General features: G+C 37.3%; 1 pseudogene; it reads left to right on the plus strand.

Moving 5' to 3' along the window:
• The first annotated feature begins 323 nt into the window (after positions 1-323).
• On the plus strand, positions 324-3467 carry LOC138847056 (adenosine deaminase-like protein pseudogene; annotated as a pseudogene).
• Positions 3468-6287: the final 2820 nt, after the last annotated feature.

Here is a 6287-nt window from a genome sequence, read left to right on the forward strand (position 1 = left end):
AGGATAATCCATTCAACAAATGATCTGTCAAAACTGGCTATACAGATGTAAAAAATAAAATAAAATGCATACTTCTCACCATATACAAAAATCAACTCACAATGAATAAAGACCTAAAGATAAAACATGAAACTATAAAATTACTAGAAGATAATTATGGGAACAAACTTCAAAATATTGATGTAGACAAAGAATATATGAACGATGACAAAATGGCACAGGCAAGGAATACAAATTCCTTGTATTAAATTAAAATATAATATAATATAATATAATATAATATAATATAATATAATATATAAATATAAATTAAATTATATTACATTCAGATACTACTTCATAGCAAAGGAAGTGACACATCTAACAAAATGGAAGAGAATATTTGCAAGCTACTTACCAAAGAAATGATTAAGAATATATGGGAAACAAAAACTCATGAGCAAAAATAATCCAGTGAAGAAATGGGCAAAGGACATGAGCAGACAGTTCTCAGGAGAAGATATACACATCCCCAAGAAACACATGAAAAATGCTCACTGGTCAAATATCACTGGTCAAAATAGAAATTCAAATGGAAACCACAATGAGATATCACCTCAACACTGTTCAAATGCTATCATTAAAGAGACAGAAAGTATAAATGCAAGCAAGGATGTGGTGAATTGGAAACTCACACATGTCTGTGGTAATGTAAATTATTTAGCAACTATGGAAAACTGTCAGAATTTCTTTTTGTTTTTAATTTAATAAGTATATTTTGGAGATAAGATTGTTAACTTACATCATAGTCAAAGGCTTAATGGTTCTACTAATTTGTAAAAGTTAAACAAATAAAAATTAAAAATACCATAATCCAGCAGAAAAATAGGCAAGCGCTATAAGCAATAATCAAATGAAAAGATATGCAACATCACTTACATAAATTAAATTTTAAAATAGTCACAAAATTATTAACACTATAGTAATATATAATTCCTATCTATGCATTTAGCAGAGATTCAGAATAAATTTTGACAATTTCTTTATAATTAGGATCCAGAAATCCCACTATTGGGTAAATATCTAAAAGACATAAAATAATTGTATCAGAGAGTTACAGTACTATTCACAGTAGCTAAATATGGAATCAATGGAGTTTCATTTTCAAGTGAATGGAAAAAGAACATATGGTACATAAACACACTGGAATACTACTCAGTCATAAAAGGGATGAAGTCTTGTCATTTGCAGCAAAATGCTGGAAACTGGAGTCCATTATGTTAAGTTAAATGCACCAACATGGATGGATACATGTAATGAAACATCATATGGTATCCCACAGATATGCATAGCTTTAAAAATCTGGGTGACATTTCCCCATACTGACTTTCCTCCTTACATTCAGTGTATCCACTATACAACTTCTGTAAGCAGTGAAATACATATTACTAAGCGTTTGTTTATTGATAATTATATGTGTATTAATAGGTACTAGAGTTACATTTCTAACATTACCAGAGAATGGGTAGGCTTTATGCCCTATCTGCATTACATAGGCCTGAATGGAGTTACAAGATATCTTGACCATATTCATTACCAAAACATATTTATATTGAATTTCTAAATACTGTTTCCAAATGGATTCCTTTGAAACACTAAGCATCTTTGTCTATATTTAAGTATACATTCTTAATGGAAATTTTGTAAGAATGCATGCAATTTAAGTGAGGCAAATTTGTTGTCTTTCCTGCTCTTCATTATCTGAGAGGCAAATGGAGAGACAGAGCCATGTAGAGAGAAGACGGAAGCAGAACTCCCTTACACTAGTTCATTTCCCATTTGTGCAAAAGAACTGGGAATGAACCTGTTGAAACCAGAAGTCAGGAACCCAATCCAGATCTCTTATATAGGTGGTATGAATCAAAATACTTGATCCAGAGGTGCCAATGAGCTCAGGAAGGGGTAGCTTGTGCTAAAATATGAGGGCAATTGACATTTTTTTGGTTCTGCCGGGAAGACAGCCTGCTACCCCTGTGACATGTGTGTTATGGGAGCGCCGCTTGTCATTTTTCTGTACCAGCTTTTCAGTCTGAAGAGAAAACATGTTTAGAGCCTCATAGTTGCAAAATCTCCAGGTGAAGCTGAGCCCAGACCTACCTAGTGTGCTCATCTTATCAAAATATGTGGAAGTAAAATAATCTGAAGAAAATTCAGGACCACAGAATTTACTGATTGAAATACACTGTATTTTGCACACCAAGAGTAAGAGTGGAGAAGAACCATTTTTTCCCTTCTGCAATCATGGTGGAGGTGGAGGAACAGCAACAGTCATGGAAGACAGACTTTTACTTGGAACTACCAAAAGTGGAACTTCATGCCCACTTGAATGGATCCATTAGTTCTAATACCATGAAGAAGTTAATAGCCAAGAAGCCAGACTTTAAAATCCACGATGAGATGACCATGATTGATAAAGGAAAGAAAAGAACTCTTGAAGAATGTTTCCAGATGTTTCAGATAATTCATCAGCTTACTACTAGTCCTGAAGATGTTCTAATGATCACAAAAGATGTCATTAAAGAATTTTCGGATGATGGTGTCAAATACCTGGAACTAAGGAGAACTCCCAGAAGAGAAAATGCTATTGGAATGACTAAAAAGAGTTATGTGGAATCTATACTTGAGGGTATAAAACAGTCCAAACAAGAAAACTTAGACATCGATGTTAGGTATTTGATAGCAATCGGCAGAAGAGGCGGCCCTTCAGTTGCCAAGGAGACTCTTAAACTTGCGGAGGAGTTCTTCCTTTCTACTGAGGATGTAGTTCTTGGCCTTGACCTTAGTGGAGACCCTACTATAGGACGAGCAGAAGACTTCTTGGAACCTCTTTTAGAAGCTAAAAATGCATGTCTGAAGTTGGCGTTGCATCTTTCAGAGATCCCAAACCAAGGAAAAGAAACCCAAATGTTCCCGGATCTACTTCCTGACAGAATTGGGCATGGAACTTTCCTCAACTCTTCTGAGGGAGGATCCCTGGATCTGGTGGAATTTGTGAGGCAACATCGGATAACTCTGCAACTGTGTTTGACCTCAAACATCAAAATTCAGACAGTTCCATCTTATGACCAGCATCATTTCAGATTCTGGTACAGCATTGCACATCCTTCTGTGATCTGTACCGATGATACAGGTGTTTTTGCAACATACCTTTCTCAAGAGTACTGGCTGGCAGTGGAAACATTTAATTTGACCCAGTCTCAGGTGTGGGATTTATTGTATGAATCCATCAACTACATCTTTGCTTCTGATAGCACCAGATCTGAACTGAGGAAGAAGTGGAATCATCTGAAGCCCAAAGTGCTACAATTTTAAGCTATAATGAAGTCAACTACCTTTGGGTTAGTGTTGCAACCAATCTTCTTGTTATATCCCATAAGCTGTCCACCACTGCTTTTAGGAAGCACAGCAGCCAAGTATCATGGGCTCCTTTACTGAACCATACCCATGGCTGGTGTTCAGTTAATATGTCTTAAACTGACTAAGGCCTTGAGATGTAGCTTACTTCCCTGCTACTTACTTGGAAAGACTTTAAGTGCTGTTGCTTCCTAAACTCCCTGTTCCACTAGTGATTTCTTTGATTTAGCAGTCCCTCCCCAATAGCTAGAGGAATAAAACTAGAGGAATCAAAGTAATTTCTTATCAAGAAAAGTTTTGGAATGATAGCCTACAGTAAAGCATAAAGGGGAAAATAAATTACCACCAAGACCCTTATAAGCCTGCTAGCTTGTGACGATAGCCCTGTATTTTGTTGTGCTTACTCTAATCAGACTCCTTTCACTTAAACTCTATCACTGTAGTTTTTTCCTTTTTCTTTCTTTCACTGGAGCTACCAAGATTTCTACTGCACTACTCATTTTCTTCATTTGCAAAGATCTCTCTAGTAGTGGCAAAACTGGAGTTACTGGGGTTCTGTGCATGACCAGTAACCACACTACTGGTCACACTATCAGACTACTGGAGCAGGCCTACATAAACTCACACTTGTAACATGTCTACTTCAGATGAAGACAAGGGACAAACTAAGATCAGTTCTGAATAGTAAGAAAAAGAATTTATTACATATCAAAGTATACTTGAATTGCTTTGCTCCTTAGAATATATATCCTTGATATCAGGAAGTTGGGCTAATACTAATTTCAGTTGCTAAGGGTTTCTGAAAAGCATTTGTTCTCTTTGGGAACAGGGTGAAGGAAGCTCTGAGGTTTTTGAAGTACTTAGATGTATGTTTGTAACTTCGTATAACATTATATTATTCTCTACTCCCATCTACTCATATAGAAATCACAAAGTAAAAAAGTAATGGTTTATCCATAAAACATGGATATTTTGCAGCCACTTAAAGTGTTAATGTATATATATGGAAGTTAGTGATGTGAGTGATTCTAGTTTATTAGCTTTATCATGAAATTCTTTTCACAGTATGAAAGTCATACTAGTTTTAATTGGGAGTGGGAAGGTGAGGAGGGCATAGGTTTTCCTGTTTGAGGTTCCAGAATTCAAAATATGTGGATTGACTGATAAAGAACATTTATGAAGCTATGGCTAACATCAAAAAAATTGTTTGGAGATTTTTTTCTTTGTTTGAAAGACAGAGAGAGGGAGAGACAGGGAAAAAGAGAGATCTTCCATCTGTTGGTTCACTCCCCGGGTGGTCGCAGTGGCCGGGGCTGGGTCAGGCCAAAACCAGCAGCCAGGAATTCCATCTGGATTTCCCACGTGGGAAACAGGGACACAAGTCCTTGAGCCATCATCTGCTGCTTCTCAGGAGCACTGGCAGGGAGCTGGATCAGAGGTGGAGTAGCCAGGACTCCAGCTGGTACTCTGACATGGGATACAGGCATCCCAATGCTGACTAAACTCATTAAGCCACAATGCCTGCCTGGTAGCATCAAATTTAATGGTGAAATATTTAATGTTTTCACTTAAGATCAGTAACAAGTAAAGGACAGCTGCTCTAACCACTGCTCTGTGATACTGATCTAGAGGTCCTAGCCAATATAATAAGGCAAGCAGAAGTAAAAAGTAGAAGGATTAGAGAAAGAAAGAAGTAAAAACCATTTCTATTTACAGATAACATGATTATTTACTTAGAAAATCCAAAGGAATCTACAAACAACTAAAAGAATTCTACAAAATGAAGTAACAGTCAGAGGAAGAAATCAATATTCAAAAATCAGTTGAAGAAAAAGATGAATGATTACAGTAGAAAAACACACAGTGGGAAACACCTACTGCATCAGAAAATAAGGGAGTGCAAAATGAGTACAAGAGCTAATTTGAAGAGACTCCTACAGTCCACTCTGAGATAATTTTAGCATTGAAATATAGGATAGTAATAGATTTTTTAAAAAATATTTATTCATTTATTTGAAAGTTAGAGACATCCTCCATCTGACAGTTCACTTTCCAGATGGCTAGAATGGCCAGGGATGGACCAAGCCAAAGCTAGGAGCCAGGAGCTTCAAATGGGTTTCCCATGTGGGTAGCGGGGGCCTGAGTGCTTGGATCATCTTCCGCTGCTTTTTTCTAGGACATTGCCAGGAAGTTGGATCGGGGTGGAGCAGCCAGGACAGGAACTGGCATCCAAATGATAAGCTGGCGTTGTAGGTGGTGGCTTCACCTGCTGTGCCACAGTGCTGACCTCAGGATAATAATAGATTTTTAACTCATCAAAATAAAAAATTTGAGTTATATAGCAATAATATATGGAGGAAAAGGGAAAGTTTTTCCTTAAAGTAGCATGTCAGCTAATATACAGTCAGTCTTCTGTATCCATGGGTTCTGTATCTGTGAGTTCTGCATCTGTGGATTCAGCTAACTGCAGATTGAAAATATTCAGAAAAACAATTGTGCCTACACAAGAGTGTGTACAAACTTACTTACCATCATTTCCTAAACAGTAGTGTGACAATCATTTATATAGTGATTACATTGTAGTGACTTTGAGATGATTTAAAGTATGTGAAAGGATGTACATGGACTTGAGCATCTCTGGGAGGTCCTAGAATCAATTCTCCATGGATAATGAGAGATGATTATAGGGAAAGAATGATGGAGTTAGAAAATGTAGTGAATGGAGGCCAGCATTTTGATGTAGCGGGTTGAGCTGTCCCTGTAACACCAGTGTCCCATATGTGTGCTGGTTTGAGTCCTTGCTGCTCCACCTCCAATCCAGCCCCCTGCAAATGAGCCTGGGAGGGCAGCGGAGGATGGTCCCAGTGCTGGGTCCCCTGAACCCATGTGGGAGA

The sequence above is a fragment of the Oryctolagus cuniculus genome, chromosome 19, assembly GCF_964237555.1.
Source record: "Oryctolagus cuniculus chromosome 19, mOryCun1.1, whole genome shotgun sequence".
NCBI classification, from domain to species: domain Eukaryota; kingdom Metazoa; phylum Chordata; class Mammalia; order Lagomorpha; family Leporidae; genus Oryctolagus; species Oryctolagus cuniculus.